The following is a 27191-nucleotide window of genomic DNA, read 5'->3' on the forward strand; positions in this document are numbered from 1 at the left end:
AACACACACACACACACACACACACACACACACACACACACACACACACACACACAACGTCTCTCTTGTAGTACGATATAGATTGTAAATTAGTAAAGTAAAGTTTGCGGAAGTGTGACATCCACATAAAAATCCCAATGATGCTCGATCCATGTCCATACTGTGACTCATCCACATTAAAATCCCAATATCGCTCGATCCAAGTCCATGCTGTGACTCATCCACATTAAAATCCCAATGTCGCTCGATCCATGTACATGCTGTGACTCATCCACATTAAAATCCCAGTCTCACTCGATCCATGTCCATGCTGTGACTCATCCACATTAAAATCCCAATGTCATTCGATCCCTGTCCTTGCTGTGACTCATCCACATTTAAATCCCAATCTCACCCGATCCATGTCCATGCTGTGACTCATCCACATTTAAATCCCAATATCGCTCGGTCCATGTCCATGCTGTGACTCATCCACATTAAAATCCCAATATCGCTCGGTCCATGTCCATGCTGTGACTCATCCACATTAAAATCCCAATGTCGCTCGATCCATGTACATGCTGTGACTCATCCACATTAAAATCCCAGTCTCACTCGATCCATGTCCATGCTGTGACTCATCCACATTAAAATCCCAATGTCATTCGATCCCTGTCCTTGCTGTGACTCATCCACATTTAAATCCCAATCTCACCCGATCCATGTCCATGCTGTGACTCATCCACATTTAAATCCCAATATCGCTCGGTCCATGTCCATGCTGTGACTCATCCACATTAAAATCCCAGTCTCACTTGATCCATGTCCATGCTGACTCAACCACATTAAAATCCCAATCTCACTCGATCCATGTCCATGCTGTGACTCATCTACATTAAAATCCCAATCTCACTCGATCCATGTCCATGCTGACTCAACCACATTAAAATCCCAATCTCACTCGATCCATGTCCATGCTGTGACTCATCTACATTAAAATCCCAATCTCACTCGATGCATGTCCATGCTGTGACTCATCTACATTTAAATCCCAATCTCACTCGATCCATGTCCATGCTGTGACTCATCTACATTAAAATCCCAATCTCACTCAATCCATGTCCATGCTGACTCATCCACATTAAAATCCCAATCTCATTCGATCCATGTCCGTGCTGTGACTCATCCACATTAAAATCCCAATCTCATTCGATCCATGTCCATGCTGACTCATCCACATTAAAATCCCAATCTCACTCGATCCATGTCCATGCTGACTGATCCACATTAAAATCCCAATCTCATTCGATCGATGTCCATGCTGACTCATCTACATTAAAATCCCAATCTCACTCGATCCATGCCCATGCTGTGACTCATCCACATTAAAATCCCAATCTCATTCGATCCATGTCCATGCTGTGACTCATCCACATTAAAATCCCAATCTCACTCGATCCATGTCCATGCTGACTCATCCACATTAAAATCCCAATCTCACTCGATCCATGTCCATGCTGTGACTCATCTACATTAAAATCCCAATCTCACTCGATCCATGTCCATGCTGTGACTCATCCACATTAAAATCCCAATCTCACTCGAACCATGTCCATGCTGTGACTCATCCACATTAAAATCCCAATCTCACTCGATCCATGTACATGCTGTGACTCATCTACATTAAAATCCCAATCTCACTCGATCCATGTCCATGCTGACTCATCCACATTAAAATCCCAATCTCACTCGATCCATGTCCATGCTGTGACTCATCTACATTAAAATCCCAATCTCACTCGATCCATGTCCATGCTGTGACTCATCTACATTAAAATCCCAATCTCACTCGATCCATGTCCATGCTGTGACTCATCTACATTAAAATCCCAATCTCACTCGATCCATGTCCAATGTCCATGCTGGCTCATCCACATTAAAATCCCAATCTCACTCGATCCATGTCCATGCTGACTCATCCACATTAAAATCCCAATCTCACTCGATCCATGTCCATGCTGACTCATCTACATTAAAATCCCAATCTCACTCGATCCATGTCCATGCTGTGACTCATCAACATTAAAATCCCAATCTCACTCGATCCATGTCCATGCTGTGACTCATCCACATTAAAATCCCAATCTCACTCGATCCATGTCCATGCTGTGACTCATCCACATTAAAATCCCAGTCTCACTCGATCCATGTCCATGCTGTGACTCATCCACATTAAAATCCCAATCTCACTCGATCCATGTCCATGCTGTGACTCATCCACATTAAAATCCCAGTCTCACTCGATCCATGTCCATGCTGTGACTCATCCACATTAAAATCCCAATCTTACTCGATCCATGTCCATGCTGTGACTCATCCACATTGAAATCCCAATCTCACTCGATCCATGTCCATGCTGTGAGTCATCCACATTAAAATCCCAATCTCACTCGATCCATGTCCATGCTGTGACTCATCCACATTAAAATCCCAATCTCACTCGATCCATGTCCATGCTGTGACTCATCCACATTAAAATCCCAGTCTCACTCGATCCATGTCCATGCTGTGACTCATCCACATTAAAATCCCAGTCTCACTCGATCCATGTCCATGCTGTGACTCATCCACATTAAAATCCCAGTCTCACTCGATCCATGTCCATGCTGTGACTCATCCACATTAAAATCCCAATCTCACTCGATCCATGTCCATGCTGTGACTCATCCACATTAAAATCCCAATCTCACTCGATCCACGTCCATGCTGTGACTCATCCACATTAAAATCCCAATCTCACTCGATCCATGCCCATGCTGTGACTCATCCACATTAAAATCCCAATCTCACTCGATCCATGTCCATGCTGTGACTCATCCACATTAAAATCCCAATCTCACTCGATCCACGTCCATGCTGTGACTCATCCACATTAAAATCCCAATCTCACTCGATCCATGTCCATGCTGTGACTCATCCACATTAAAATCCCAATCTCACTCGATCCACGTCCATGCTGTGACTCATCCACATTAAAATCCCAATCTCACTCGATCCATGCCCATGCTGTGACTCATCCACATTAAAATCCCAATCTCACTCGATCCATGTCCATGCTGTGACTCATCCACATTAAAATCCCAATCTCACTCGATCCACGTCCATGCTGTGACTCATCCACATTAAAATCCCAATCTCACTCGATCCATGTACATGCTGTGACTCATCCACATTAAAATCCCAGTCTCACTCGATCCACGTCCATGCTGTGACTCATCCACATTAAAATCCCAGTCTCACTCGATCCATGTCCATTCTGTGACTCATCCACATTAAAATCCCAATCTCACTCGATCCATGTACATGCTGTGACTCATCCACATTAAAATCCCAGTCTCACTCGATCCATGTCCATGCTGTGACTCATCCACATTAAAATCCCAGTCTCACTCGATCCATGTCCATGCTGTGACTCATCCACATTGAAATCCCAATCTCACTCGATCCATGCCCATGCTGGCCCTCCAGGCGGCGCTGACGACAAGGAAGTGGGGCTCCTTTAAGTTGCTTTGTGTAGTTAATGGTGTCAGGATCCGTCCGCAGTTCTTCCCATCGGTTTGTTGTCCGCACGACCAGTAAGTCTGAACCTTTAAACCGAGGGATTCGGTTTTTACTCAAGGATAGCTGTACCGGTATACTGTCTATGTAAAGTATCGGAAATGCTGTTGAAGTTGAGATACGTATTTCATCCTTGAGAGTTGAGACACCAACTAATAAATCGCCTAAACTCTTAAAGAGTCTTGTAATTATTTTTATAATCACATTATACAGAGACCATAGATAGTTTAACATTTGTTCAAATTGCTTTTTGTTAAACATTCTGTATTGGATCCACTTTATGATGTATTTTAATTACAAATGTGACTGTGAGTCGGTTCCGTGTTGAGGGTGCCGACTGCCGAGGAGTCGGAGTGAATTCTCATTGGCAGATTCGTTGAAAAAAAGCAGAGCACCTTTTTCAGTTGCTTATGATTTGTGTTTACTGGAAAAACAAATGGCAAAACTACATCTATTTATTGCGTATGCAATAGGTAGACTTTTTCACCCCTTCCTCCTTCCACCCCTTTTTCCTCCCTTAGGCTCTCAACATTACCCTTCCCTCTACTTATTTTTATCTCTTCCCAACATTCTATCCTTTTTCTCCCCATTCCTAACCCCCCCCCCCAGCCCTCCTTAATGCCTTGTATCATGTTTCTTTCTCTTTGTTTTGCAATTTAAATTTCTCCATTTTAGCCCCTCTGTACGTTTCTAAGTAGATCACTCATTTTCAGATCGTGATAAAAAAATTGAATGCAGTGCAGCTACCTTTACACAAACACACACACACACACATCTACACACACCTACACACACACACCTACACACACCTACACACACACACACACACCTACACACACACACACACACACACACACCTACACACACCCACACACACACACACATCTACACACACCTACACACACACACCTACACACACACACATCTACACACACACCTACACACACACACACCTACACACACACACACACCTACACACACCCACACACACCTACACACACACACACACACCTACACACACACACACACACCTACACGCACACACACACACACCTACACATACACACACCCACACACACACACATCTACACACACCTACACACACACACCTACACACACACCTACACACACACACACATCTACACACACCTACACACACACACCTACACCTACACACACACACACACACCTACACACACACACACACCTACACATACACACACCCACACACACACACATCTACACACACCTACACACACACACCTACACACACACACATCTACACACACCTACACACACACACTTACACACACCCACACACACCTACACACACACACACACACCTACACACACCTACACACACACACACACACACACACACACACACACACACACACCTACACACACACACACACACACACCTACACATACACACACCCACACACACACACATCTACACACACCTACACACACACACCTACACACACACACCTACACACACACACACATCTACACACACCTACACACACACACCTACACACACCTACACACACACACACCCACACACACACACACACACACCTACACATACACACACCCCCACACACACACATCTACACACACCTACACACACACACCTACACACACACACCTACACACACACATCTACACACACACCTACACACACACACACACACACCCACACACACACACACACACACACACACACACACACACACACACACACACACACACACCTACACACACCGACACACACCTACACACACACACACACACCTACACACAGACCTACACACACACACACACACACACACACACAATGGCCCATGCTCTTTACAGAGCACCAGTTATGCCAAAGAAGGTTCTTGTAAATGGTTACAATCCTGGATTGCTCACCACTCCGATGCAGGATATTCAATTGAGAGTGCAGGAATTTCTAATATGGCTGGGGGTGCCGGCGATAACTTGGCTACTCTTTGCAATAGGCACCGTAATGCTAGGAGACGTTTTTTTTTTGTTTTTTTTGTATACAAGATCGAGGCTCGTGAAAGAGCTAACATTTACCACAAAAAAAACCACACACACACATAAAACATATAAGGGGAGTGGTAGACAAGATGGGGAGAGAGGAGGAAGCAGCAGACAAACACAACATTTGAGAGCAGGGACATCGGGAGATGTGTGGGAGGGAGAGGGCTTGGGGGGAGTAGGCGTGGGAAGAGAGGGGGGGGGGGGGGGGTTGGGAGAAGTATAAAACACTTGGACACTGCATACACTTTCAGGAAAGAAGTTGGTATTTCAAAAAAGTGTATCTGGGGTGAATTAGCAGTGGTAGTAAAGATCAAGGTTTTGGATGGGGGAGGATAAGAGATGGTGGTGAACAGCTGTTTTAAAGACCTGGAGGGTAGAGTGGGATTGAAGAGAGTGAGGGAGTTTGTTCCAGAGGTGGGAGAAAAGAGGAAAGAAGGAGTGAAGGTGAGCAGAGAGCCTAGATTTTGGCAGTTTAACCATAACAGGGTTGCAGGCAGATCTTGTGCGACCTGTCGTAATATTGGGGGGACAGAGCCCAGAGAGAGCTGGGGGGGGGGGGGGGGGCAAGGCCGGAGAGGAGTCGGTAGAAGACAGAAAGACCACCAATCTGCCTGCGGTGAGTGAGTGAGAGGCCCTTGGAGTTAGCTTCATCGCGGGAGATTCCAATGATTCTGAACGCTTTGGTTTCAACAGCGTGAAGACGAGCTAGGTGTGAGGCAGGAGCACCAGCCCAGAGGGGAGAGCAGTATTCCATTGATGCATTCATTGGTGGCGCATTCATAGATGCATTCCCCTGCATCCAAACCATCACAATGACAGTTTATAGCTGGGCCAAGATTCGAACCCAAGGTACACAGGTAGGCTTATCCTACCAGTCCCATATATATTACCCCCATACATATACCAGGGGGTTCGATTTGATTTGTTAATGAGTCTAATATGATCACAAATAAACGAGCAGCCCTTTATAAAGAAAGCAACTGCTTGCACACCGCTCGCCTTGCTATGATAGGAAATCCGACAGAAAGGTGCAGATTGTGTCTTTCTTGGCCGAGGAGATGAGCGGCACAGCCTTATTTTGGGCAGTATGTTGATGTTATTCCCATTTTTCTCTTGGAGCATTTGAAAGCCATCTGCAAATTGTGCACCGGAACCACATGTAAACCAAAGTACTTCGTGCAGGTAGATTACCCTTCCCGAATGGACATTAGGAATATGTCTGTTTTTATTGCCGATCCTAAAACAACATGTTCATTTCCCTTAGAATACACATCTTTAATGCTGCTTCGTTCAGCTGCCTTTAAATGCAAAACGCTTGGGATGCCAGTCCAGCGTCCTTAATCACGAACCACACTCGATGCCAAAACTTTTTCTTAACTTCCTGTCTCGTGCTTCCCTCTTTCTTAGCGGTCTACTTCAATAAAATACTTCCTTTTTATCTTCTTCTTCAAACATATCTTCTTCTTCTTCTGCATAATCTTAAAACATATCTTCTTCTTCTTCTTTTTCATATTTTACAACAAATCTTCTTAAAACTTCTTCTTCAAACATATCTTCTTCTTCTTCCTATCTTCTTCTTCTTCTTCTTCATATTTTAAAGCAAATCTTCTTCCTTTTGTAGGTCATATGTGATAATTTGAAGGTGCCTGTTTGGTCACGTGGTTAAAGACTCGTTTCTCTCTCCACTGGCCGGTGTCGATTTGTTTCGGTGTGACCGGTGTGACTTGGCAAGTGTAGAATTGATGCTAAATTCCCAGCAACATCAGTGGAGGATTGAGGTTTTTGTTTTTTCTTTAAAGATAATAATTTGAAACTCTTCATTATATTGTAAATTCACCTCGGTTGTTCTTTTGCGTAATTTCTTAATTTACATGGTGTCGCCTATTCTTCACCCTTGTACTTCGAATGATCTGCACACATCCCTCTGCTTCCCTAACTGCCTGATTCATTGGTCCAATTCGAAGCCAATGCGATGAGCATCGGAGTGAAGATGGTTGGCATGAATTACACAGCAAAAAAAATTCTCAATGGAAACCTGGGAAGTAATGCACTTGGTGTTTATACATTGACGGGTGGCTAGAATAATACCCTCAAGATAAGTTTGCAGCCCCAGAAATAGTGGTGTGTTTGCTTCTTGGACAGCTTGGTTCTGGAGAATCTTGTCAGCTAAGAGAAGTGTTGTATTTCTATATTCAAGAGCAATTTCTCAGGACAATGTGAAAATAAGCGTGTACAATTGTGATGTAATCCAATACAGGAGGCAATACCGTAGTGGATTACGTCTGCTTTCATTAACAGCGCCGGGCACAGTAAAGCTCACGATTAATTAAAGTTCCAACAGCTTTTCCTTTTGAGAAAGTTTAATGAAATTCGTGCTAAAAACAACAATGGCCAAAAAGCAATAATTGGACTTTTGACAATTTTTTTTTAATTCTAAATGGATATGTAGGGGGAATTCCTTTGAGACATTTCTGAACACCAAGGATTCTTTGCATAAAGGGCATAAATTGCATATTTTTTTGGAAATCCTGACTTCTTTCTTTCCTGGAAGTTCTGGCAGTGTCCATGTGTTTTATATCTCTCCCCCTCCCCAAGCCCTCTCCCTCCCACAGATCTTCCGTTGTCCCTGTTCTCTGCTGTTGTACTTGTGTGTTTCCCTCTCTCTCCCCATCTTGTCTCCTGCTCCCTTTATTCTATGTTTTGTGTGTCCGTTTTTTTTTTTGGGGGGGGGGGGGGGGGGATTGATATTCGCTCTTACACGAGCCTCGATCTTGTATACAAAAGAAAGAAAAAGAATTTAAAAAAGGCACCCGCAGCAGAAAGGATAACCTTGCTTCTCTCCCTTATCGACACCAGCGCCAGCATCACACATTTGATCTTGACATTCTTGGGAAGAGTTTTGTATTTCCGTGAAACTTTTGAGGTGTGCGGTCACCCCAAGGACGTGTTACCGTAGAATGAAGAATCTAGATGGAACTTTAATTTCTGGTGCATCAACCGGACGCACTAAGCTTGGCAACGTGGGTCGAAGAAGTTGCTTATTTTGTTCATTGCAGCATGTGGTGATTTGGAGTGAGTCAGTGTGTAAATAGGGAAGTTGTATTGCTCTTCGCATCGGATACCTGCTGCTTGATTCAAGGCGAGGCTGAAGTGTCAGTTAACTCTAGCAGCACAACAACAAAAAAGGAATACCCTCCCTTGTATATGAAGTAAATAACCTCCCGGTGCTTTGAGTCTCGTGCTTGAATGTGCCTGCGATTTGCATACTAAAGGTGCTGTGGGATTATCGTGCCTAAGTCTGCTCCCATCTTGACGGCACTCTCAAAAGCGTGAGCGCCCAATGCCCCGATGCCGGTGTGAACGGGGCGCTGGCGGCGTGGGGTTGCCTGCCGGGCAGCGGAGAGCTTGTCCCATTTCACGCGCCGCGTCTTGTTTGCCGATCGTGGCCTTGGCTGTGCCCTGGAGATTATGCCGTCTCAAGAGGCACAGAGGACCGTGTGTGCGTGTGTCAGAGCCTGTGGGTTGAGAGGCAGAGCCTTGGGCGTGGGGGATAAGGGTTTCCCGAGCCGCTAAGCCAAGGCTGCATTTCAGGCAGAAAAGGTGGTGTTGGGAGAATGGGACATTGGGAGGCAGGGTGGGGAGGGAGGTCCCTTGGCGGTCCCCAGTTGCGGATTTGTTAGGATTAGGGCACTTTAAGCTCGGCCAGCCGCTGGGCACTTCTTTGATGCTCGTGGGTCGTGGCAACTCCCCACCATCCACTCGATCATTTTCTGTCATATTTATGGTAACGGGGTATTGCAAAGTTCATGGACTGCCATAATAATTCTTCTCATTGCACAGCACTAATGATGATTTTCTTTTCAAAGTGGGATCCTCAGGAGTGCTTCTGTCTGAAAACGTTCCACATTTGTAAAACAACACCATGGAGAAAGAAGGTTCTCTTAATGGAGAAATGGAAGTTTTTAAAAATGCTTTGCACCAAGAGTGTCAGGATCGCTCAGTGGAAGGGAGGGTTTCTCCATTGAAAACGATGGAAGTATTAATTTTTTTAATTAAAATCAAATCTGACAAAAACTGTTATCTTGGTGCAGTACCTCCTGGTGGCCCTGATTCTTGGAGCACTTTTTCCCTCGGACCTCTTGTATAAATGTCGGTGAGGGTTTCCAGCGTGGGCACGAAGTCTCTCGCAAGACCATCACTGCGCCTCCTTATGATGTGCTGTCTGCAAATACCCTGGGGATCCGTTGATGCTCTTCTGCACTGGGATGAGCAACTTAGACCGGTTCTCCCATCTGCATTTTGGGGGTAAACCATAAACATTCCATGATATATGTGGAAAGAGATTTTAACTTGCAATAGCTTAATGATGGCAACTTTATTCCCCGATACCGAGATTCATTAAGTTTTCTTGCGGTATATTCTTGTGCGTATAGGAATAGTGTGCGTTGTACAGCGTATAAAGGAAGAAAATCCTTGGTGGTTTGAACCCTTCATTCCCCTCGTTGGTTGTAATCCCTTCAGATGGGTATCAGAAGGCGGAGCAAGTCCCTCCCATGGCACAAAGTATCCGTCTTTATTTTTGAGATTTGCTCTTGGAGGACTGCGCTGCGCTGTTTTCAAGCTTTAAGCATTGGCGCATTGTCAGGTGTCCTATAATTATAGCTTCTTTATTCAAAAGGATCTTTTAGGGATTGTCACCGAACCACCTCCAAAGCTTCCAGACGCAGGTCATTTGTTGCTTTTTTCCCGGTATCTTTTTCAAATATTCCCTTTGGATTTTTTCTTCACTGCAGTCGTCCCAACTATTACTGCTCTGAGGTCTATTTTCTTCAGTTTCCAACTTCTCTTCATGTCAACCTTGAGATCTCTTTGTTTGACCACTTTAGTTCCTTCTGATACATTTGGACCAAATTCATTCGTTACTGATACTTCCATTTGCATTGTCTTTTTATTTTTTATTTCGGAGTTCCCTATATATGTGGGTGGTGCTGTGAAGCTGCGCATTCGAGGAAAGATCCTTATGGAGCATGTTTACCTTTGCTGCCAAAATGTTCACTCGGTGATAATGAAATGGTTCAACAGAAAAGAATATTGGAATAACAAAGACCGATGGTAAAGGCCTTTCTTTCCAATTGCTTATTGAAATCTTTATGTAGGATAGTTCCACAGCCTTCGCACAGTGGCTGGCTTCAGGTAGTATCCTACTTTGCCGATGTGATGAAAATAAGCAACTGGCAATCTACCTAGAACATATCTTCGAGTGCAAGAAGGACCCATATTTTCTCTTTTTACGCCCTCCATAAGGGTCAGCAAGCAAATACCCCCAATTTATTCATATAGTCGGTCTCTGGGAGAGGCACAGTCTCAAGCTCCTGAGCCGCACTATCGGGTTACTATATACCTGATAGTGTGGCAGATCATATCTCTTAAGCCAGCGTCCACAAGATGGCTGCTGCTTCGGAATTCTCCGCAGGGCCACGTCCTTCGTCTGCCATCTTCAGCTTCTAACTGGACAAAGGCCTTCATCCGGAATGTCATGGAATATTGATCCCCAGACTGCTGCTGCTGTTTCCCATCTTGCCCATCTTGATGCAATTGATTCTAAGGCCCACTGTCGTAGAATCTCATGTGAAGAAGCTGAGTCTCAGGGTTGCTTCTTTCTCATTGTTAAGCAGGTTGGGGCCCTTACCGTTTAACGGTTATATTCTGGTCTTGTTCCTCCTAAACTTTCACCTCACTTCTCAGCTCCTGCCCCTCAAAGTCGCACATGTTCAACCAGAAACCGTTTCCATGTCACCCTCCAAGTCTAAATTTGATGCACACCCCCATTCTTCATACCCCTCTATTCTCTTCTGTAGATATGTCTTCCCGAGTCTGTTGTCACGAGTTCTTCCCTACAGAATATGAAAACCCCTTAGTCTCTTCCATTTTCACAACTGAGCTCTACTACAGTCCTTGAGACTCTGTTCCCACCTTACAGTCTCTCACACGTGTGACTCCTACAATTTCCTCTCCTTGTACTGTGCGTAGCATCCATTTTTTGTTGTCTCACTGTTTTTCCTTTGATCATTTTCTGTTTACATCTGTTCTGTTCTAAGTCACCAGAGGCTGCTGGTGGCGGATGGCGGGGAGTGGCGGATTTGGGAAGGGGTGCAAATTTCTCTCCAAAATTTCAAAATGGTTAAATGGCAACAATGTGACAATGCTGAATATTAAACCTGAGGCCTACTATTCTTTCGGACTGCACTCCCACGTATTCTCCAAATAGGAGTTTATGAAACTATAATCATGTATGTATATGAAAACACCGTTTTACGCATTTTGCTCCTTCCCAATCCTGAACTTCTTCAAGTGCGTCTGGTTCTGCTCTTCCATGAGCTCTAAATAAATGAACCGTATTAGCCCCATGCTAAGCTAGATATGGTGTATATGCAGCAATATAGTATACACGTCTATAGAACTGCCTTTAGAGGCCATTTTTCCCCACAGAGCAGGGGTTGGCCTTTTTCGGGCACCGTGGTCCCCTTTTTGAAGCAATGTTTTACGGCCGGATGCCCTTCCTGCCGCCAACCCTGTTAGTCGCCTCTTGCGACACACAGGGAATTACCAGTGAACTGGTACTCAATTTGCCGACCTCGGAAGGATGACAGGCTGAGTCAACCCCCCTGGCGTTAATTCAGCGATCGACCGGGATTCGAACCCAGGATCCTAGGATCCCAAGCCGGTACCCTAACCGCTAAGCCAACACCAGGCTTTATAGTATATTAGACTATAGATTGAACAAATGCATATTTGTCTGAAATGTAATTTGAAATTAATTGTGCTGATTAAGTCATCACTGAGACTTGTTTTCTGCTGATGCAGTTACCAGGAAGGAATTTGGATTTTGGCTCGAGTGATGATCCACAATGACCTACTCCTCTAGTATTGCAATAAACAGTTTCCTCTGCAACAAGTGGTTAGTTGTTGCATGTTGTGGAACAATTTAAAAATACCTGAGTAAACTATATAGACATTTAAAAGTGAGAAAATTTGCAGATATTTTACCAGCTGCTGGTGTTAGTGACCTTTGTGCTAAGTATTCAACTACTGGTTGCAAAGTTTTCCCCGTTAGGAGATTTTTAGAAAATGACCGAGGCACATTATTTGTCTCAATTTGTGCATAGCCACCCTTGGGAGATTTCCTCTCGGTGTTGAAAGCCAATTACCAACTCATAAGCTTAGGCTTTGGCTTAGGTTTCAGGACCAAGGACATACTATGGTCATCACAGTAAGGTAATTCTACTCTCGCTCTCACATCTCCTCCATCTTTGTCTATAATGACACAACAGCTGCACAGATCATTTAACTGTTTGGCATTGATGAAATATTATTGGCCACATTTTATAAAAGTACCACTGCTAATGTAGTACAGCATATGCAAAGGGTATCCGATTCTCTCCAAGATTGGCCAAATTCTAAACTCCTGTCCTCATTTGCGAGGTTACTGCAACAACGGCACAGGCCTCAGTGATGGTACAACCAGCTGGCCATATTTGTATTTGAAACCCAGTCAAATTCATTCATTTCATTTTGTATGCAGTCAGCCTATCTGGCTGCTGATTGTAAAGGTAAAAGTATAATTTGCAAATTTGAAATACATGCAGTGCAAAAATTATAAAATGGTGAAAAGTAGATGAGCACGACCACATGGAGGCCTTCATCCTTGATGTATAAACAACAGACCCAATTACAGTATTCGCTTCACGACTTTGAATCTTATAGTTATGAGAATTGCAAATTATCGCATTTCCCTTTTTCAACACTAAATTCAGCAATTTGTACATTTTAATAATCCACGTTGTTATTTTTTCCATCCACCCCACGGTGCACGGTTGAGAGTTGATGTCAATTGAATGCTATCAGTTTCGCTTTGAGATATCTGTTTAAATTCGTCATTGCAACTTGTGATGTGACGCAAATATTGCACAGAAAAGTTCATCAAAACCGATTTTGGGAGGAAATGTTTTCGAATTTTCTAAGGGGTCAAAAGTGTTTTTTTTAGGGTCATAAAGGGGACTGAAGTGTTTAAAGAATCGAGGCTCTTAAAAGGGCCAAATGGGGTCTAAAGGTGTCTATGGATGAAAGAGAAAAAGGGGACAAAGTTTCCAAATCGTCTTAAGTTGTCCAAAGTGTCTTAAATAGTCCATAGGTCTTAAAAGTGTCGAAAAAGGTGTATATGTCTCAAAAGGGTCGAAATGGGTATGAAGGGGTCTAAAGGGTGTAATGGTCCAAGAGGTGTAGAGAGTTTAAGGGATCTAAAGGTGTCTAAGGGGTGTAAACGGTCAAAAGGGATCTAAGAGGTGTAAAGGGTCCACATGGATCAAAGGAGTATAAAGGGTCAAAAGGATCTAAGGGATGTAAAGGGTCAAAACGGGTCTAAGGGGTGTATAGGGTCAAAAGGGGTTTAAGGGGTCTAAGTGGGTTATAGGGTCTAAGGGGTGTAAAGAGTCGAAGGCTAAGGGATCTAAGTTGTGTAAAGGGTCTAAAGGATGTAAAGGAGTGAAGCTGTAGTAAAGAAATTACCTCGGGTTAGTAATTAAATTACTCGTGAGTGCAACTCAGCAATAACGGGCCAAATGACCTCATCACGGTATAAACCCCCTATTAAGGTACATCGTGGTTAAAGTTTCGTTGTGATTAACCTTGGTAGCTCAAAGCAGTATGATCACAAACAAAGAGCAAAACAACAACTCGCCTTGTTGTGATGTAATTGTTGGAGGGTTCACCAGTTGGCATGTGGCGGTTTGTAGATGGTGTCACGTGGGTCATTTTTTGTACGAACTATTTTTTCACCCTTGAGAGTTATGTTGTTAGATGAGCAGTAAAATTCCCTTTAAATCTATGTATAGGTTGTCTTTGTACTATTTTCGGTTTTTGAATAATGAGTGAATTTCAGAGGTCACGTGATTCCTTTTCCGAACTTACCGATCATGGTAACGCCTTAGCGGGGTTGTATCCAAGCGGGGTTGTATCCAAGCGGGGTTGTATCCAAGCGGGGTTGTAGCCAAGCGGGGTTCTATCAAAAGCGGGGTTGTATCCAAGCGGGGTTGTATCCAAGCGGGGTTGTATCAAAAGCGGGGTTGTATCCAAGCGGGGTTGTATCAAAAGCGGGGTTGTATCCAAGCGGGGTTGTATCCAAGCGGGGTTGTATCAAAAGCGGGGTTGTATTCAAGCGGGGTTGTATCAAAAGCGGGGTTGTATCCAAGCGGGGTTGTATCCAAGCGGGGTTGTATCCAAGCGGGGTTGTATCAAAAGCGGGGTTGTATCCAAGCGGGGTTGTATCAAAAGCGGGGTTGTATCCAAGCGGGGTTGTATCCAAGCGGGGTTGTATCAAAAGCGGGGTTGTATCCAAGCGGGGTTGCATCAAAAGCGGGGTTGTATCCAAGCGGGGTTGTATACAAGCGGGGTTGTATCCAAGCGGGGTTGTATCAAAAGCGGGGTTGCATCCAAGCGGGGTTGTATCAAAAGCGGGGTTGTATCCAAGCGGGGTTGTATCCAAGCGGGGTTGTATCAAAAGCGGGGTTGTATCAAAAGCGGGGTTGTATCAAAAGCGGGGTTGTGTCCAAGCGGGGTTGTGTCCAAGCGGGGTTGTATCCAAGCGGGGTTGTATCCAAGTGGGGTTGTATCAAAAGCGGGGTTGTATGAAAGCAGGAAGGCGGAGGAAACCGGTCATCACTGCCAGCAGTTGTAAAGTGGCAGTTCTAGTTAAGAGTTGATTTTCACATCTGATAACATATTTGACGATCGGTGGTCACAATCTCACTAATTATATTGGTATCCATTGTTGAAATCCAATAAAAATTGGGCTTTTTATAAAGCATTGTATATGTGGATCATCCCTTGGAGATCATGGCTGCATGTGGTAGCTCGGATGTCTATAAATTATGAATTGTGAGAAAATAACTGTTTTAAACCCCTATTTAGGTGCAGGGTGGTAAAAGATGAACCACCTTTAGAGGCCATTTTCCCCCACAGAGCAGGGGTTGGCCTTTTTCGGGCACCGTGGTCCCCTTTTTGAAGCAATGTTTTACAGCCGGATGCCCTTCCTGTCATCAACACTGTTAGTCACCAACACTGTTAGTCACCAACCCTGTTAGTCGCCAACCCTGTTAGTCGCCAACCTCTTGCCTCTTGCCTCAAAGCTCCAAGCCTCTTGCGACACACAGGGAATTACCAGTGAGGTGGTACTCAATTTGCCGACCTCGGAAGGATGACAGGCTGAGTCAACCCCCCTGACGTTAACTCAGTGATCGACTGGGATTCGAACACAGGATCCTAGGATCCCAAGCCGGCACCCTAACCGCTAAGCCAACACCAAGCTTAGGGTGGTAAAATATGTTATCCTCGAAAGTTTTGTGGCGATTAACCTTGGGAGCTCAGAGGAGCAGGTTCAAAAACAAGAAGACGTCATGCAGAGCACGATACTTGCAAAATCCGCCCCCACCCCCAAGAAAAAAAATTCCATTGATACAGCAAATTGTCCATTTCTTCAAGATTAAAAATGACAATCTTGATCAAAGCTCGTTTCCAGATATGCTCGGAAGAAAAGTGACGATTTTTCAGATGAAAAATGATGATTTTGTAAGGGTGACCTTGAGTTGACCTTTGACCTTTTGACCTCAAAAATAGTTAGTTTCCCTATTTAGTGACTCAATGTGCAAATGTTCATTTTCAAGTCAATCGGATGAAAATTGAGGATTTAAAAAAACTTGGCCTATGTTGACCTCAAAAATAGTTGGTGGTTGAATTCAGTGACCATATATGTAAATTCTCTTCGAATTTCAAGTCAATCAAATGAAAATTGGTGATTTTAGAAATTTGGCCTATGTTTACCTTTTGGCCTATGTTGACCTCAAATATACTTGGTGGTTGAATTCATTGACCAGATATGCAAGTCCTCTTCAAATTTCAAGTCAATCGGATGAAAATTGAGGATTTTAGAAATTTGGGAAAGTTGGTGACCGTTGGCCTATGTTGACCTTTTGACCTTTTGACCCCCAAAACAATAGGCTTCTCAATTGGGACGACATATACAACTTGGTGAAGTTTCGTGACGATCGGTTTCGAATTGTGACCTGCAGGCCGGTGACAAACAAACAGACAAACAGACAGACAGAACCACAAACGCAACCGATCAATATACTTGAAAAATCTTCGATTTTGCAAGTAACAAACGGACATTTCGCACATATATGTATATATATATATATATATATATATATATATATATATATATATATAGATAGATATATATATATATATATGTATGTATGTATGTATGTATGTATGTATATATATATATATATATATATATATATATATATATATATATATATATATATATATATATATATATATGTATATATATATATATATGTATATGTATATGTATATATATATATTGTTACAGACGCGGCTTTAGATGTTATATTGACCGAGCGGTGGTGTATTTAACCGCGTCCGAACAGTTACTCCCCGATTAAAACCCGATTCCACCCGACGTTGACCAGATCGCCCCACAGATATTCAATCGGGAAATCTCTAAAGCGACCGAAAGAGAATGAAAAAGAAGAAGAAGAAGAATACGGAGGAAGAACAGATTTATTATACACACACAAGCAATGGATGGAAGAAGCAGTAACACAGCGAATCGTTAACTTACACTATTCATTTTTACTTAGCCCCAAGACAACGAGCAGGACAGGACGTTCACACTTACACAGGGGATAATGCAGGCAGGTAGGGCTTGAGGTGGATTGCTTGAGAGGGAGGCAAAGTCGGGAGGCCGCAGCTCGCAATTCCTCGCGGTTTTGGCGGGAAACCCTCCGTCGTGTATCCGCTGCGGTAGACGTCACGCGCTGGTTCGGCACACCTGCTCCTCTTCTTGGGGCGGAGCCGTCTCCCTCCTTTCAGCGCGTCTCTCCAAAGCTGGTTTCCTTGCCGAGTACCTCTCCTCTTTGGCTTGGAGCGTTTCGCATCTCCCCGCTCCTCTTCTTGCAGCCTCTTTGCTCATCTCCCAGGGTCATCTCCCAAGGCCTCTCGTAAAGCAGTCCCTTACAGTCGCTTTTATCACCTCGGGCGAAATCAAGCCGCCGGCTCCGAGGGCACGCCTACCGGGTCGCTCACCGCGGTGTTGATTGGCTGTTAGGGCTGGTTCACTCCTTCCCTCTTATGACGAGGTGGAGACACGCCTTTCTTCTCCAACCCTACCTCGTGGCCAATGGTGGTTTGAAGAAAACCGCCCAAAATGCGGAAGGCAATTGGAAGGGAGGTTTTGGGGAAATTGGAAGGGCCTACGCTTATTTTGTTTGATACAATGCAAAGTCAATCTAGTGGGAAACACATACTTAGTCTACATGGAATAAGGAAATACACTATTTAAAAGATATATCGTGACCTGCGTGTAAGTTTCATGGAATTAACTAGGCCGACGGCTGCGACCATTATTTACATTACGAGGATGTTACCATACTTTTGTAACGTTCACATTGTAACGTTTCCACATTCGTTACACTTCCTCCAAAACCGTTACACTTCTCAAATTCGTTACACACTTCTCAAAATCGTTACAATATATATATATATATATATATATATATATATATATATATATATATATATATATATTTATATATATATATATATATATATATATACAGACTTCGCATTTAATATGGAATATTTTTTTTTTCTTGACTTGGGTTTACTTTCTGAACTCAGTATATCAATCTGGTGAGCTTATTTTACGCTTCGGTGATTTCTTTGTTAAAAGAACCATGTCACTGATTGTCTTTCGCAGCAAGAAGTCAATAACAGGATATTATCACAGGTGGCATGACAAAATGGAAGGACAGGTACATTTGACGATTGGCTTCACAATCGTGTATATAAGGGTTGTTGCGTTCTGTATTAGTGGAAAACAACTGCTGCATGTCTACAAAAGTTATTGCCGCTTCCTCTGGAGATGGTCCGTCAACTCGACAATGCTGTTTGTCATGGAGTGGTGGCTTTACGAAATTCTGGCATGAAACAGCGTGCTATTTCTCGGCAGTATGGCATCACTCAAGGTCAGGTGTCAAAGATCCTGAAACGAAATGCTCAGAGGGGTGTCCCTACTCCACTACTGAGGCCAGGACATCCCCGCAGAACCACAAGGAGAGATGATCGCCAGCTGCACCGGTTAGTCTGCAATAGCCGTACCAAGTCAGCTAATCGGCTTCGGGCTGAGTGGCAGCAACTGACAAATGTGCCTGTATCCAGAAGGCTAGTCAACCAACGACTGGTTCAAGCAGGCTATCGTACCAGGCGTCCCCTGAGAAAGCCACGCCTGACCAGACAACACCACCAGCGTCGATTGCAGTGGGCCAGAGAGCACCGTCAATGGCAGCCAGGACACTGGAATCATGTGACCTTCGTTGATGAGTCTAGATTTCTGGCCTATCGTCAAGATGGCCACAACCGAGTGTGCAGGCAAGTGCATGAAGCCTACAACGAAGATTGTATTGTGCCAAGAGTCCAAGCTGGAGGTCGTGGGGTGACCGTTTGGGCTGCTTTTCATGCAGGGGCAAAACTGACCTGGTTGTTCTGAATGGAAACCTGAACCAGTTCAAGTACAGGGCCATTCTGGAAGAAACATTGCTTCCATTTGCTCGTGAAGCCTTTCGAGGAAACTTTGTCTTCCAAGATGACAATGCATGGCCTCATCGTGCTCGCATGATCCAACATTTTCTTGCTGACCGTGGTGTCGAGCATATGGAGTGGCCTGCCATGTCCCCGGATATGAATCCGATAGAGAACTTGTGGGCAGAATTAACACGTTAAATCAACAACTTGGACCAGCAGCCGACTTCTGTGCGTGAATTGCAGCAGGCTATTTTCACTGCATGGCAAGCGATTCCTGTCCAAACCTTGGCAAATCTCGTGAACAGCATGCCTCAACGTGTACGTGCTCTCCTGAATGCTCGTGGGGGTTACACGAAGTACTGAACTGTAATTTTACTGTCCGTAATCCCAGTCATAATTTAACTTTTGTTTTTGTTGAAAAAAAATTTGGCTAATGTGCAAAATAAAGAGATACTTTTGGAAAACGTACAGAAGTTTAACACAGTACTGTCCGTGAATTGAGTTCGATATCACTTTCAAGGATCAATTTATTTACTTCAAAATGTCAAATGTGGTTTTTGTTTCTTTTAAATGTCACATTAACAAAATCTAGAATAATTTCAACATAATTCTAATGAACTTTTGGTTCTAAGTCATCTTGAAAAGTAAGTTCACCCCCACAAAAAAAAAATTCCATATTAAATGCCAAGTCTGTATATATATATATATATATATACACAGTATATATATAAGCGAAATATATATCCACACAGTCACGTGAAAAAGTAAGTATACCCCATGTAAAGTTTGGACTTTTTCAACATATTTCAACATACAGCTATTTGATCTTCATTTCAACAATATTGATAGATAAAGGTGATATAATAGAACAAATATCATGAAACATTTACATTTTGTAGCCCATTGTATCTATCTATAATTCCAGTAATCTCTGTGTGTGTGTCTGTGTGTGTGTGTGTGTGTGTGTGTGTGTGTGTTTGTCTGTGACCGCTGTTTCTCGACAACCACGGGTCCGATCTAATTGAAACTTGCCAGATATATTGCTGGGGACCTGAGGATGTGCCTTTTCAAGGTTTCATATTAATCGGAGAAGTAGTTACCGAGCTATGTCCAAAAAACGATTCAACCAATCAGAGAGCAGCGAGCTATCACGTGTGCCGAACGTGGCGAACAGACTCTGCCTCGGACGGCACATTTGAGAGCGTATTCATTTATTTCACGTTGGCAAACTATGTTGGCGCTATGTTGGCGTTAAACTATGTTTTAAAACTAATTAAAACTAATTTGCGATTCATCGTAACTGCGATATGCGACCTTCCGGACAGTCAAATGAGGACGTCACTTCCGGACTTACGGATAGTCATAGTGACGACGTACTGATGCTGAACGTGGCGAGCAGACGCTGCCTCGGACGGCACATTTGAGAGCGTATTCATTTATTTGACGTTGCAATCTGTGTTGATTGTTGTAAGGTACGATCGATTGTAGTACACGTTTATAATAACTCTGCCGATACAGGCCCGATTAACTGCAGCGCCATCCGAGCTGCGGCGTCGGGACGATACATTCATTGTACGGTCACATCACGCACTTACGGGCACGCACATGGGCCCATGGGCACGCCCATGCATGCATGGGCGAAGACATTTTTTTTTTTTTTTTGGCAAGGAACGGGCACCCACGTACGGGCACGTCCTAGTAATTTAAATAAACATAAATGCAAATTTCGCATGTGGAAAAAGTAAGTACACCCTTCGCTCTAATATAGGTGGTATTGCCCCCTTTGGCAGAAAGAACCTCAAGTAGGCATTTCTTATAACTGTCTACCAGTCTCTGACATCGACTGGGTGAAATTTTTGCCCACTCCTCCATGCAGAATTCTTTCAGCTGTGCGATGTTTGAGGGGTTTCTTGCATGCACAGATCGTTTCAAATCCCCCCACAACATCTCGTTGGGATTTAGATCCGGGCTTTGACTTGGCCATTCCAGAACCCTCCATTTCTTTCTTTTCAGCCATTCCTTGGTGGATTTACTGGTATGTTTAGGGTCATTGTCATGTTGTAAGGTCCACCTTCGGTTGAGCTTCAACTTTCCGACAGATGGCCTCACATTATCCTCAAGCACCCTCTGGTACAATGAAGAATTCATCGTGGATTCGATTATGGTGATCTGCCCAGGCCCTGATGCAGCAAAGCTGCCCCAAACCATAATATTTCCACCACCATGCTTTACAGTTGATATCAGGTTCTTGTGGTCAAATGCTGTCTTTGGTTTTTGCCAAACATGTCTTCTGGTACTGTGGCCAAATAGCTCTACCTTTGACTCATCTGTGCAGAGCACATTGTTCCAGAAGTGCTGGTCTCTGCCTCGGTGTTCATTGGCAAACTTTAGTCTTGCCCTGATGTTCTTTCTGGACAGCAAAGTTTTTCTCCTGGCTCATCTCCCATGTAGATCAAATTTGTGCAGCCTCTTTCTAATGGTAGACTCGTGCACTTTGACATCAACAGTGGCAAGAGCTACCTGTAGGTCCCATGATGACATTCTGGGGTTCTTAGAGACTTCTTTCAGCATCTTGCGGTCTGCTCTCGGGCTGAACTTGCTGGGGCGGCCTGGCCTGAAGAAGTTGGCAGTTGTTTGGAATCTTCTCCACTTGTAGATGATCTTCCGGACAGTCGAATGATTGATTTCAAATTGTTTGGAGATATTTTAAATCCCTTCCCAGACTCGTAGGCATCTATAACCGTCTTTCTGAAGGCCTCAGAGAGCTCTTTTGATCTCGACATGGTGATGCCGCACACTTCAAAAACAAAAAGCAAACCAAACTAAATGTCTGAGGTTTAAATAAGACAGGTTCCTCCAAGATCCTCTCCAACGATGTTCTAATCATTTGCACCTGAGCTGGTGCACCTGATTCAAATTTGAGGTATTTGAAGTCGTGATAAATGTAGGGGTGTACTTACTTTTTCCACATGCAAAATTTGCATTTATGTTTATTTAAATTATACAATGGACTACAAAATGTAAATGTTTCATGATATTTGTTATATTATATCACCTTTATCTATCAATATTGTTGAAATGAAGATCAAATAGCTGTATGTTGAAATATGTTGAAAAAGTCAAAACTTTACATGGGGTGTACTTACTTTTTCACGTGACTGTATATAAAAAAAACCCCACCGTTTAGAGGCCATTTTTCCCCGCAAAGCGGGGGTTGGCCTTTTCAGGGACCGTGGTAGTTGTTGTTTTTTGGTCCCCTTTTTGAAGGAATGTTTTACGGCCGGATGCCCTTCCTGACGCCAACCCTTTTTGCCGCCTTCAACGACAAACAGGGAATTACCAGTGAACTGGTACTCAATTAGCCGACCTCGGAAGGATGACAGGCTGAGTCAACCCCCCTGGCATTAATTCGGCGATCGACCGAGATTCGAACCCAGGATCCTAGGATCCTAAACCGGCACCCTAGCCGCTAGCCCAACACCAGGGACTGTATATATCAAACTGTAATTTCAGTTCTCCAACCGAATGAGCGCACGCTGTGACGTCACCGCCACGTACGTACGCCTTTGTCTGTGACGTCTGCCAAGAACCGGAAGAGCCATTTTACAGTGTGTAATAATTTAGATCTTAGTTCAGATACTATCACAAGCGCATACAAAATTTACAGTTACCGACCTGGTTTCACCCTTGTTGGGGCTTCATCAAGGCAACGCATTGAGTCCTGCATACACTTGTGAATCTGAAAACCTTTAGGTTATAAAACAGTCATTATGCGACACCATACAATCAGTGGTGAACCGCCATTAAGGTATCCCATACAGCTATCGCTGTACCTTAATGGTAGCAACAAGCACCGACTGCCACACAGTACATTACCTCTGGTATCCACTCATTATATGGAGTCGCCTGGATGCGGTCGGGAGTAACCAATCAAACTATAATTTCAGTTCTCCAAGCTAATGAGTGCACGCTGTGACGTCACCGCCACGTACGTTCGCCTTGCCTGCCAAACTCGAAGAGCCATCTGACAGTGCGTAATTTAGATCTTAGTTCAGATACTATCACAAGTGCATACAAAACTCACAGTTACCGACCTGGTTTCACCCTTGTTGGGGCTTCATCATAATGAAGATTCATCATAACTAGCCGAAACCCGTGGAACATCCACGGAAGGGAGGATGTGGTGTATGGATAGAGTGTACCATTATGGATGGCATAGGGGATTTGCTTGTCCGAGTAAGAGTTAGGAAGAAAGATGAGAATGAAGAGTGCGTATATGAACAACGATCGCCGACACCGGCACAAATGCATGCTCTGGATTGTCCACTCAGTGGACGGCTTGCTTTCGCCTTTGCCTGTCCAATCAGCGGACGGCTTGCTTCGCCTTCGCCCAGCAGACGCCAATACGATGGCGTCGTAAGATGGTGTCGTATCGGCAGTTAATCGGATGCTTTTGGGCCCCAACGTCGGCTACTTCAGATTTTTCGAGTATGGCTGTACGTGATAAACAAAGAGTGCGGTTCGTAGATCGTAAATCCATTAGTGCCGTGGGCATCGTGTCACTGGGTGTGGCGTAAAAGGGATAACAAATTCGAGTCCTTACGCTATTATTATATAGACTAGCCGAAACCCGTGGAACATCCACGGAAGGGAGGATGTGGTGTATGGATAGAGTGTACCATTATGGATGGCATAGGGGATTTGCTTGTCCGAGTAAGAGTTAGGAAGAAAGATCAATTTTCACTTGTGCAAAAATGCTACTCACAATTACATCGCCTGTGCGTCGGCCTGTGATTGAGCCAGAGAGTTGGCCTGTGAGTCAACTTCCTTTCCAATGTCTGCAAGAGTTGAAATACTGATTGTGAATGTGTAAAATTATATGAAAGAAGAACATGCATATCAATAGACGATGCCATCGAAAAGGAGAGCAGCTGTCCATAGAAAAGGATGTCTGACTTATCAATTTGACATTATTGCACAGGAAATGACAAACAAAGAAACAGTTCATTTCCATCGGGTAATATTACGATGAGAGATCAGCCGATACCTTTATTATGTCCATCAGCATCCATGGCACTTAGAAAAAAAAAAACGTGGCATCAGCCAGCCGCAGCCAACTATCACGTACCGTCTCGAAGTCAATGCCATCCTTTTATCTCTTCGTATACAAGTACAACTCACTGATCGCAACGTCACTCCATTTAACTTTATTAAAATGACGATAAAGATGTGAAACCCGTGGAACATCCACGGAAGGGATATCGTTCGTCTGTTTTCAGCTCGTTATCTTTAAGCTTCCTTACGTCTCGCCACCTGCTACACCTCTCTGAGTTACGAGGATTTATGCAACGCACCCCGAGTATCGCAACGTCACTCCATTTAACTTTATTAAAATGACGATAAAGACGTTTCCTTATATATCCTAATTTTAAATGTTCAAGGGAATAAAAAAGCTTCCTTACGTCTCGCCACCTGCTACACCTCTCTGAGTTATGAGGATTTATGCAATGCACCCCGAGTATCGCAACGTCACTCCATTTAACTTTATTAAAATGACGATAAAGACGTTTCCTTATATATCCTAATTTAAAATGTTCAAGGGAATAAAAAGACCATTTGGTTCACACCACCCATCACACCACTCGACTGTCCAATCAGCGGACGGCTCGCATCGCCTTCGCCCAGCAGACGCCAATATGATGGTGTCGTAAGATGGCGTCATATCGGCCGATAATCGGATGCTTTTGGGTCCCAAAGTCGGCGAATTCAGATTTTTCGAGTATGGCTGTACGTGATAAACAAAGAGCGCAGTTCGTAGATGGAAAATGCATTAGTGCCGTGGGCATCGGGTCACTGGGTGCGGCATAAAAGGGATAACAAAGTCGAGTCCTTACGGTATTATTATATAAACTAGCCGAAACCCGTGGAACATCCACGGAAGGGAGGATGTGGTGTATGGATAGAGTGTACCATTATGGATGGCATAGGGGATTTGCTTGTCCGAGTAAGAGTTAGGAAGAAAGATGAGAATGAAGAGTGCGTATATGAACAACGATCGCCGACACCGGCACAAATGCATGCTCTGGATTGTCCACTCAGTGGACGGCTTGCTGTCGCCTTTGACTGTCCAATCAGATGAGACAGCTGGCTTAAGTCCTCTGATGCGACGTCACACCTGCGAAGTATCAGGAGGCGGGAACTGAATCCAAAACAGAAGCTAAAGTAAAGACCATCGGAGATCTCCTGCGGCAGCGTTTCTAACTGATGTGGTAAAGTACAGTACGTACAGTAAAGGACATTCTCATTGATCCGTTGATTAACTATAACTGACCTGCGCCGCCCTGCTGTAGCTTGACATGTTAGCAGGTACTCTGACCTTTTTCACAACTTCAAATGGCGTTTCATAAAATCCTGCTGTGACTCGACATGCGCCGCACCATAATCATTGGCTCATAAAACCCTACACTGCTACAGAGGATTATACTACCACCGGAAGCCGGCACTTGGTTGTCCACAGAGGGAGGGAAGAAACACACCATGTGGAATGAAAAACAAAATGCTTTAAAATATTCAAGAAAGAAACATTTTTTTTCATTTAATATTCTGTAAGTATTTATTGTACGACTAACGATTGTCAAAATAAGAACCTGCTTTGGGCAATCGCACACTATACCGTCGAGGCCGCTTTTACAGAATAAGAAGGAAATAATTAAATTAATGCTTTCCTATTTACATCGTTGAGTCAATACATCAAAAAATCATTTTTAAACCTGTAATCACTGGTTGTAGGGAATGCAGATTTGACGATCAGCTGATTTATGTGTGTGTGTGGGTGTGTATTTTAGACTTGGACAATATAAGAAGGAAAATTGCTTTGCAATACATGCCCATTTGCAAGTTTCAGATCAATATCAGTAAGCAGTAAGCACGGCCCATTATTTATTGACACCACTCGACTGTCCAATCAGCGGACGGCTCGCATCGCCTTCGCCCAGCAGACGCCAATACGATGGCGTCGAAAGATGGCGTCGTATCGGCCGTTAATCTGATGCTTTTGGGCCCCAAAGTCGACTAATTCAGATTTTTCGAGTGTGGCTGTACGTGATAAACAAAGAGCGCGGTTCGTAGATCGTAAATCCATTAGTGCCGTGGGCATCGGGTCACTGGGTGCGGCGTAAAAGGGATAACAAAGTCGAGTCCTTACGGTATTATTATATAGAATGATTGGTTTATAACCGAAAGGTTTTCAGATTCACAAGTGTATGCAGGACTCACTGCATTGCCCTGATGAAGAGACTCACTACGTTGATATATATTTATACACATATACAGTGGCGTAGTGATGGTTTGTGGCGCTCGGGGCGAAAGTCTAAAATAGCGCCCCCTGCAGGCACTGACATCGGTCAGAAATTCCCATTGAGGTGGCCATATGAAAGAGCTTAAGCTTCCCCAGCGAGCACAGCAGCAGAGCCCTGGAACCTGTTCAAAATGAGAATAGATTTAGATATGATCTGCGATGATTAGGCTTATTAATTATAAATAATCCAGAAGAATTCCTGTGTTTCTAAACACGTGCCATGTCAAGGTGTAGAGAGCAGTTTAATAGGTCCTTCCATGGCATGGTATTCCTATTCGAAAATAAATAACAAAAACAATGATAACATTGTAACAGGGCATTTATTAATACTCATAATATTAACAACAATAATAATATTCATACCATTTGGCAATAATAAAACGAACATATAATCCCTGCCCTGGTCCAAGCAGACCTGGGCTTGGTGAAAGGTAAACTAGTGCTCAAGCAGAACAGCAGGCAGGTATGCTACAAGGCCGTTAACAAAAACTACATCAAACATGCATGCAGCAAGGTGTGG

The 27191-nt window shown here is 43.8% G+C and overlaps 1 protein-coding gene across 3 annotated transcripts in view; it reads left to right on the top strand.

Annotated features, from left to right (window-relative positions):
* Positions 1–3515: 3515 nt before the first annotated feature.
* Positions 3516–27191, top strand: part of ALPK1 (alpha kinase 1) — a 302227-nt gene continuing 278551 nt past the window's right edge. The window contains exon 1 of one of the 3 annotated variants that reach the window (XM_068113909.2): positions 3516–3614. The gene's annotated coding sequence lies outside the window, so the exon portion shown is untranslated. The remainder of the gene's footprint in view (positions 3615–27191) is intronic. The other 2 variants (XM_078776674.1, XM_078776675.1) reach the window with 2 other exon arrangements.

Source organism: Myxine glutinosa, chromosome 4 (genome assembly GCF_964187855.1).
Source record: "Myxine glutinosa chromosome 4, kmMyxGlut1.1, whole genome shotgun sequence".
Classification (NCBI taxonomy): domain Eukaryota; kingdom Metazoa; phylum Chordata; class Myxini; order Myxiniformes; family Myxinidae; genus Myxine; species Myxine glutinosa.